This window comes from Cebus imitator, unplaced genomic scaffold, assembly GCF_001604975.1.
Source record: "Cebus imitator isolate Cc_AM_T3 unplaced genomic scaffold, Cebus_imitator-1.0 Scaffold205, whole genome shotgun sequence".
Taxonomy (NCBI): domain Eukaryota; kingdom Metazoa; phylum Chordata; class Mammalia; order Primates; family Cebidae; genus Cebus; species Cebus imitator.
Genome location: NW_016107520.1, coordinates 1,272,437 through 1,281,500, shown reverse-complemented (window position 1 = coordinate 1,281,500; position 9,064 = coordinate 1,272,437). Strand labels below are relative to the sequence as shown.

General features: G+C 42.0%; 1 long non-coding RNA gene across 3 annotated transcripts; it reads right to left on the bottom strand.

The window, feature by feature from the left end:
• Positions 1 to 3,445: 3,445 nt before the first annotated feature.
• LOC108317624 lies at positions 3,446 to 8,831 on the bottom strand. Of its 3 annotated transcripts, none has more exons than XR_005203350.1 (4): positions 7,841 to 8,831; positions 6,884 to 7,191; positions 6,161 to 6,314; positions 3,446 to 3,841 (listed from the first exon to the last, which is right to left on the bottom strand). It is a non-coding gene; the product is annotated as an uncharacterized LOC108317624 (long non-coding RNA). The 3 variants fall into 3 exon arrangements; XR_005203351.1 differs by having other exon boundaries at positions 3,448 to 3,841; positions 6,174 to 6,314; XR_001830830.2 differs by lacking the exon at positions 6,884 to 7,191 and having other exon boundaries at positions 3,493 to 3,841.
• Positions 8,832 to 9,064: the final 233 nt, after the last annotated feature.

Below are 9,064 nucleotides of genomic sequence, written 5' to 3'. Positions count from 1 at the left end.
AAAAATACAAAAAATTAGCTGGGCATGGTGGCACGTGCCTGTAATCCCAGCTACTCAGGAGGCTGAGGCAAGAGAATTGCCTGAACTCAGGAGGCGGAGGTTGCGGTGAGCCGAGATCGCGCCACTGCACTCCAGCCTGGGTAACAACAGTGAAACTCGATCTCAAAAAAATAAATAAATAAAAAATAAAAAAGATAAAAAAATAATAACTTTTTTGCCCCTTGAATTCAAGAGTTTGAGTGCCTTGCTGTGTCCAGAGCTGATCACCTTCAAGGAGCTTTATCTTCCAAATACAAATTGTATCTTAGGAAGTGATGCTGTGGACTTTTATCTTAAAGAGCCAAGTGTTCTACCACCACGTATTTTCCAAATGCAGTTTGGGGTTGTAATGTATGTTCTTCCGACCCAGCCCTCCAAAATTACCCCACACTGATGAATTTGAAGATGGCACCACAACCAGGTTAAACTTCTCTTAGACAACCAGCATTCCCGCTGGTGCTGCTTGCCAAATGAATAAGCGTGCCCAGGCCCCTAGTTCTGGAAACAGACCCAGGTGGAGGAATCTCTTGTTAGCACTGACATCTGTTGGTCATTGAGAGGCCAGCACCCCAGCATCTTGAACTTAAAGAAAGATACCCACCTGGGAACCACACACCAACCCTGACTCCAGCAGAGTTGATTCCTCATCCCCCTCCTCTCCTGGACCACCTCCCTTTTCCATGTAGCTGAACTCAGCAAGGTGGGGGGAAAGAGCAAGGATTTAAAGTCGGATGCAGCCAGGGTCTACAACCTAACATGTGATCCTGGGTAAATTACCTAAACTCAGTAAGACTCAGCAGCAAAATTGGGATAAGAAAACAATCTGCAGTGGGCATTGGGGTATCTTTAACTCTCCAAACAACTTTTTTGATGTTAAGTTCAAGACACTTATTAAGCATCCAAATATTAATTCCCTTCTTCCTCCAGTCATTTTATTTAAGGCACTCTCTAATCCTTCAAAGTCTAGAGTCCCACTTCCTTTCCATCACTTTTGCCCGGCTGACTCCATTGAAATAATAGCTAACATTTATGGAGCACTTACTATATGAGTCAGGTGTTGTTCTAAGAGATGTGCATCGTTAAAATCAAGCTATGTCAGCCTTCTGAAGTCAAGACCATCATCTTCCCCCTGTTTTTATTGGTGAGGAAAATGAGGTGGGGTGAGTTTAAGCAGGTTGTCCAAGGCCACAAGTCTTGGGCCTAAATTTTTAAACCCAACACTGTGTAGCTCCAGAGGGAACACTCTTAAACTTTGAGCTGAATTTGACTCTTTGCACTCTGTTGTAATAATAGCTAATGTTTACTGAGTGCTTATTAAGTGCTGAGTTCTTTATATGTATTATCTCATCTAATCTTTACAAAAATCATTATTATCATTATCTTCATTCTACAGATGAAAAAAACTGAGGTTAAATGATCCACCTGAGGTCATGAAGTCAACAAATCTTTGTTCCCATTTGTTGAGTTCATGACCTCAGGTGGAATTCCAACTTGGATCATTGGATTCTATAGGTTTTGGCTTTAAACATCCTTCTCCTGGAGGGGATGCTGGAGTCATGTAGTTCTAGCCTCCCAAAAAGCCTGGGTTCTCGAAGGCAGAGCAGTCTCTGCTGGTAGAAGGCACTTCCTTGCCAGATGGTTGATGACAGTGATGGTGACCTGGCCACACTGGTGAGGCCAGTCCAGCCTTTGTGGCTGTATAGTAGTGAAGCTTCAAGGAGAGGCCAATGACTCTCAGGTGACTCTCAACGGATTTCCTGTCCAGTGTCTAAAGACAAGGGACAATGATACTGACACTAAGAAAGCTCTTAATTCAGTGTGCCGTCCCTGACATGGGTTATTGTCATTCCCTTGCTGACACCAACCAGTGGCTTCTCATGGCTCCAGGACAGCCTAAACTCCTGCACAGAGTGTCAGGGCCTCTGATTACTGAACTCCTGCTTCCCTCTCCATCCCCATTTGCAACTCTCACCTCTGTCAGAAGGAAATATCAGCAGAACGAAATTGCCCCCCATGGCACTGGGCTCTTCTGACTCCAGGCCTTAGTTACAGCTGCTGGTCCTCACCTGGAAACTCACCTCCCTACCCCAGCTGTCCCCTCACACCCCAAACCACTCTGCCCACCTCCTTGCCTTTCCAGACCCCTCTTTGTTCCCCTTGGCCTCCTGGGTTACTGCTATCATGGCAAAATCTGGTCTGTCTCACCAACTGTATGCTTCATTAGGGCAAAAGTGGGTGTCTTTAAAACCATTGTACCCCAGTGCCTGGCATGGAGTAAAAAAAAATAAATTTAATCATATATATATGTACATATATATATATATATATATATATAAAATGCTGAATTCCAAATGACCGTTATTAGCATCTATTTGAGTGCTTCGCCCTTCCCCTTCCATTCTTTCCCAGTACAGGTGTTATTGGCATTTTTGGTGAGACAATTCATAAGGTGAGATTGCCCTGAAAACTGCAGGCATTTGACATCCCTGACTCCTGACACCAGATGCTGATAGGTCCTCACCCCTCTGCCATCCCCATCACCCTTTCCGATTTTCCACCTCATTGCTGTGACAACCAAAAATATAACACCTTTACATATTTTTTAACATCCTCGGAGAAGTGTCTTCCTCAGAACCACTGTAGCTAAAAGGCATTTCTGATTTGGATGGAACACACTTTCCTTGAATCGGGCATTCACGATGTTTATGGAAAGTTTTCATTTCATCTCTAATGCCATTGCTTCTGTATATTTATAATGCCATTGCTTCTGTATATTTATAATGCCATTGCTTCTGTATATTTCACTTCTAATGCCCTTGCCTGTCATGTGTATGCTCCAGGAGACCCTCTTGGGTGACTGAAGTTGAGCTGTGTAGCAATTACATTGCCATGATATGAGTCTGTCCATGATAGAGATAAAGAGTAAGGAGGGAAGAGGAATCCACAGAGACAAAAACGTTGATCACCTTGTCAGGACAGAATGACAATAGTATTCACCTTTCTACTTGATCAACTTAATGAAAACAATAAAATTCTTTTGGGGAATTTTCAGTATCCATTGTTAACATCAATTACACAAGCAGTAGACATCAGGTCTGTGTCAGGAGCAAGTGGGTGACCTGAAGAGATACCTTATGTGCTTTGAAGGTAGTGCTGGGAAGGCTTACAAGTTATGTTGAATATTTGGCATTGCTGATACCCATTTGTTTTGGGAAAGTAAAAATCTTTCCTTTGATTGACTGGTGGTCTCCGTTTCCCTCTCTGCAATGGGGATTTTTTTTTTTTTTTAAATGCTTCTCTTTCTAACTGGGTAGAGCAAGGAGAAACCTCAAGGAATTTCAGAAATGAATGTACGATTCACCTTTCTATTTTGAAGGCTAACTATTGCTTAAGGCAGATCTTGTATCTTCATTATCAGTGTCAGCACATGAAAGTGTTAAGTATGGGACTCTGTTATGAAAAAGATCATGAAGCTACCATCATTTCTTTTATACTCATAGGCACTGATCACTTTAATAAAATATAAAACACCTTGTTTAAAATAGGTAGCTTTGACAATACATGTATAAGCAGAACCTTAAATTGTGAATGTGTTCATTTTCTTCCTCCCTACTACAAATATTAAATAATAGAGCCAAGAAAAGTAGGTGGAAGATGATGCCAAGTAATTTTGGGGCATTATTACAAAGTGAAGCTGGTGAGATTTTTGTCTTTTTGACAAATTCAAGGAAGCCAGCAGAACAAATCTTGTTTCAGGAGTACATTTTCACTTAGCTGTCCTCTAAGTAGAAATGCATTACTCCTAGAAAGAAAAATGAAAGTTCATCAACTGCCGAAGACAAAATGACAGATTTGGCTTCCAGCAACACATTCTTGACAGCTACTAGAGTTTCAGGAAAAGAAAACAAGAAAATTAAATTTGACAGAAATGAAGGGGGGAAGGAATTTTTCTAGTTAGCATCTCAATGTCTTTGGAGGGATTTTAGGGCAATTCACTTACAGACCACGCAGGTCTCTCCCCCATGTTCCCCAGATGTGAATGTTATTTTAATGGAACTGCCACCCTATAGACAGGTGGTATCTACACATGAGCCCACAGACTGACTACATGATGACTTGCTCAAGACAACTTGAGAACAAACAAAAGCCATGACCCGCTTGAAAATCAATTGTACAGCTTTCCATCAGACTTCTTTTCTGTAAACTCAGGAATATACTGCAGAATTTTGCAGAAGCCTGTGCTCAAATTTGGGTTTCAGATTAAGGAGCTTGCTTGTTCCATGTTTGGACAGCTGTGTGATCCAATACTGAAGGAGCTATTAAAATGTAAATTAACTATGTTATTTAAATAAAGTACTTAAATTAATTGGTTGATTATATTTAACATGCAACCAAAAAGTCAGTTCTTCAGTCACACTAGCCACGTTTCAAGTCCTCAAAAGCCACATGTGACTAGCAGCTACCACGTCGGAAAGCATGGATGTAGAACACTGCCATCATGGTGGAAGTTCTCACTCACTGAGTTATCTCTGAGCTCAGGACACAGTCGTGGATAGTGAAGGGTGGGAATTGGGAGTAAAGTGGCACAAAAGGAGTAAGTTGGGGAGAAGAGGTTGCATCGGACTTGTGAGCAACCAGAAGGCAATACAAGTCGAGAAATAATTGCGAGCCAAGGCATGGTGGTTCATGCCTGTAATCCCAGCTCTTTGGGAGACAAGGCAGGCCAATCGCTTGAGCAGAGTTTGAGAGGAGCCTGGCCAACATGGTGAAACCCTGTCTGTACCAAAAAAATTAGCCAGGCAGCACACACCTGTAGTCCCAGCAGCTACTCAAGAGACTGAGTGGGGAGGATCACTTGAATCCAAGAGGTGGAGGCTGCAGTGAGCCAAGATAGTGCCAATGCATACCAGCCTGGGCAACACAGAGAGACCCTATATGAAAAAAAAAAAAAAAGGAAATAATTGCTAATTGCCTATGCATAATGACAGAACCTGAGGGAAGTAGAGAAGAATAAAAGAGATGTGGTCCCTTCCCTCAGGAAATTCAGAGCAGGACAAAAGAAACAGAAGTCCCATTACAAAACCACTTTAATACACATTCCAGTGCCAAAAAGGACATCTCGGGAGAGGGTGATCGAGGAGCTCATGCAGTTATAAATGGAAATTAAAGATGAGATCATTAAATGGCCGAAGGATGGGTGAAAAGGAGACCTAGGGGTAGGAGAGGAGCAGAGGACTCCACAGGGGAGATGGCAGGGATTGGAGGGAAATGTGGGGGTGGAGGTGCTGGTGAACACAAGGCTGATGTGAAGCCAGGCAGGCAGAGGGTGTAGACACCCCAGGATCACCAACAACCATTTTTTATTCATCTCTCACCACTAAATTTGAATGACATTTATTCTTATTACCTGAAATGATGGAATAGGCATGTGCTTTGGACTCAGAAAGTCTTGGGTTTTCACCCTAGCTCTACCACTGTGTACCAGCTATGTGACCTTAGGCAACTTACCTACCCTCTCTGAGCCTACCTTTTCTTTCTCATCTACAGAACTGGGAAATGATAGCTATTTTTAAATACTTTCATGAGGATTAAATGATGTGTGTAAAAGTGCTTAACAGAGTGCCTAGTACATAGTAGATACTCAGCAGGGTTAGTTTCCTTTCCCTTTCCTGAAGGAAGTGGCTACATCTGCAGGCTTTGGGGGCAGACTGCTTGGTTCAACTCCACTCTGCCTCTCATGCTGGCTGTGTGATAAGTGAGCATGCTGCATTCCAACAGAGGCATTCCCAAGTGACAGGTGAGTGTGGACATTTTACAGCTTAAGCCTGAACACACCACTGTTTGCAGCGGGAATGGAAACTATTGGCAAAAATCACTTGGTAGGATTCCATTCACACTTCTTATGTTAAGGATAAATGTTTGCCAGTTAATCTCACAGTAACAATTTGAGAACGATGGGAGAAAATCCTGAAGCAACCACTAAGAACAATTGGTGAGGGAGAGGGGACATTCAATAGGGTTTTATTTACACTTGTATGGTCAGATCTATTGCAATCTGCCCCCATAGGGACACCTCACAGCACTCCCTATTGGTTTACACTTTTAGAACTTAATCACATACATGTTGGGCTTACAGTGTTATCTTTTCTATAACAGATCATCTGCTTCCTTTTCATTTATCTTATCTCCCAAGCCAATATCCAATTTTCTTGAAGGTAAAAGCTGAGTATATGCTCTTTCTATCCCAGGTCATACCTAGCACAGTCCCGAACTTGCTAGAAAGGAGAAAAAGAGAAAGGAAGGAAAGAAAGGAGAAGCTTGTATTCGTGTTAGAAACCTGAAATAGATTATTTGATAATAAAATGGTCATACTGGGTAAGATTCACACAGTCCATTGCAGTCTAACATCTGGTATCAAGTGCTGTGTTGTGGCACAGTCTGGGCCATCTTCATGTCAATCGCAAACAACCAAGACTGTGTCTTGGAAACGTGCTAGAAAAACCCTTTAAGGCTCTGCAGCCATTACTTGTTCTAAATTATTTTAAAGAGATACAATAAATCCTTTTGCTTACACGTTATATGTCTTTTTAAATAGTACATGAATTCATTCCCTTGTAAAAGATTTGAAAAATAGGGAAATATAAAAGTAAACTATAGAAGTTGCCTTCACACCTTCATCTCACTTCCCATCCCCCTGACAAGTCCTGTTAACTATTTATTGTGTTTCCTTGACGTAATCTAACTCACTAGGTTCAAGTTGGATCCAAGCATTAGTTTTCTGTGGCTGCTGTAATAAATTATCATAAATTCAATGGCTTAAAGCAACAGAAATGTATTCCCTCACAGTTCTAGCGGCCAGAAGTCCAAAATCACTATCACTGGGCCAAAATCAAGGTATTATCAGGGCCATTCTTCCTCCAGAGGCTCCAGAGGAGAATCTGTTCCTTGCCCCTTCAGCCACTGGCGGCTGCCGACAATCCTTGGCTTATGGCCACATCACTCCTGTCTCTGCCTCCATGGTCACATTGCCTTCCCCTGTCCTGCGTGTGACAGATCTTCTGCTTCTTGTTTAGAAGGATGGCACTGTGGTGACATTTAGGGCCCACTGGATAATTCAGGATTGCCTCTCCACCTGAAGATTCTTTATCGCACCTGCAAAGACACTTTTGCAATATGTCATAACATTTGCAGGTTCCAGGGATTTGAACCTGGTATCTTCAGAGGCTATTATTCAGCCTACTCCGGTAATTTGTTTCAGTTTTTGAAAAAAACAGTAAAGTATTCCTTCAAAAACTAATGACAATAACAATAACAAAACTGCTGTCGCGACCTCATTCATGTTACTACAACTAGGAAAAGCTAATATTCTGATGAGTCTCTAACATCCCTCACCAATTTTCCTCTAAGGGACTTAATTATATTCCCTTTAAGGTCATCTGAAAAGAGTGAGATATTACTCAGGTAAATATGCAGCTGGTAATTTAAATTCAGTGCTTCAAGATATTATTTTTAACCTTCTTTTCTGTCTTCCCTTTCGCAAGGGTAACTTAACTCCCAGTGCTCCCAGCCCCTTCCGTCCTGTTGCATCAGTTTTAACCATGATTGTTCCAGCCTCATTGTCAGAGCACGTGATGAAAGATCATTAGCATCTGATGCAAGGCTGTGCTCCCTCAGTGTGCTCATACCTCAACAAGTTGGCTCCGTGCCCCCATGTGGAAACCAGGCTGCCTGGCGGTGGACCATGTGCCAGTCCCAGGAGCCCCATAGATTCTGACTTAGGAAGTAATTTTCAGGGCTTTACCTGGGAAGCAGAACTCTGGAGAATTCTGTACACAGGTGAGTTCACTAGGACAGTGAGCAAAGTGGAGGTAATGTACACTCTAGGAGGAAGAAAAAGGCAAACAGAAACCCCAGCCTCCACTGACCAACCTTCCTCTCTTGATTTCCCACTGAAAAGGCTGGATCTTCCAGAGACAACCTGGAAGTTCTTGCCTGGGGAATGTACAGTGTAGAGACTTGGCACTTTCATTTTCTCATATAATTATGCATTGAAAATGATGCTTAATATTGAGGTGATAAGGAGAAGCTGAGTTCAAGGCTTAGTACCTTCCTATATTTTATGCCCTTACTCATCCTGGCTCCATCTCACCAGTATCTATTTTACTGCAGGGAAGGAAGCAGTTAAATTTCAATATGAAACAACAGCTCCCAGAACTTTCATTTACCGCCAGTAATTACTGCTCAGGGAAAGATAAGAAATAATAATAATAAAGCATAACTCCAATTCCCCATAACCTGCCTGCTAGCTCTTTTCAGTGGCCAACATGATATTTACAATATATTTTAAGTCAAGCATGAAAAAGTTAAGAATACCAATAAACTTTATTATTTGGAGTGCTGACAAAGAGCATAATAAAGCAATTAAACACCGTGTCAAGACTGGGTTCATTACACAAATATGCCCATCCTCCTGGAGGGCTGTTGGGTGCAATAAGTGAGGTAATGTATCTAGGGTGCTCTGCACAGTGCCTGGCAAGTGGCAAAGGCTTGATAAGTAGCAGCTAGTGCTATTCTTAGCACAACAGTGGGGCCCACAAGGAAACTCCACCCAGTAGTAGGCACAGGGAGGAAAAGATATAAGAAAGAGTGCACAGTAAGAGGTGAGGAGGGAGAGAAAAGGAAGAGGAAAAAGAGAGAGCAACAGTCCGCCACAAAGTCTGACAAGTTTCCCACAGGATCATTTCTACCCCGGAAGCATAATCCAAATGGCCACTTTTATCTGATTGTTAATGCCTCCATTTGAACTAAAATTGTTATACTTTTTATTTATGTCAGAAAACATTTTCCACAGTGGAAATGCGGTTAGCTCTATTTATTTTCTTTTCTTTACAAAAATAAAAGACCCAGGTGATGATTTTTTTTCCACTCTTCATCCCTGAGATTCAATTCAGGTTTTCTTGGTTTCATGGACCATTTACCTATCTGGAATATCTGGAAAGTGTGTCTGATTGGGTAAAGCTTTCCT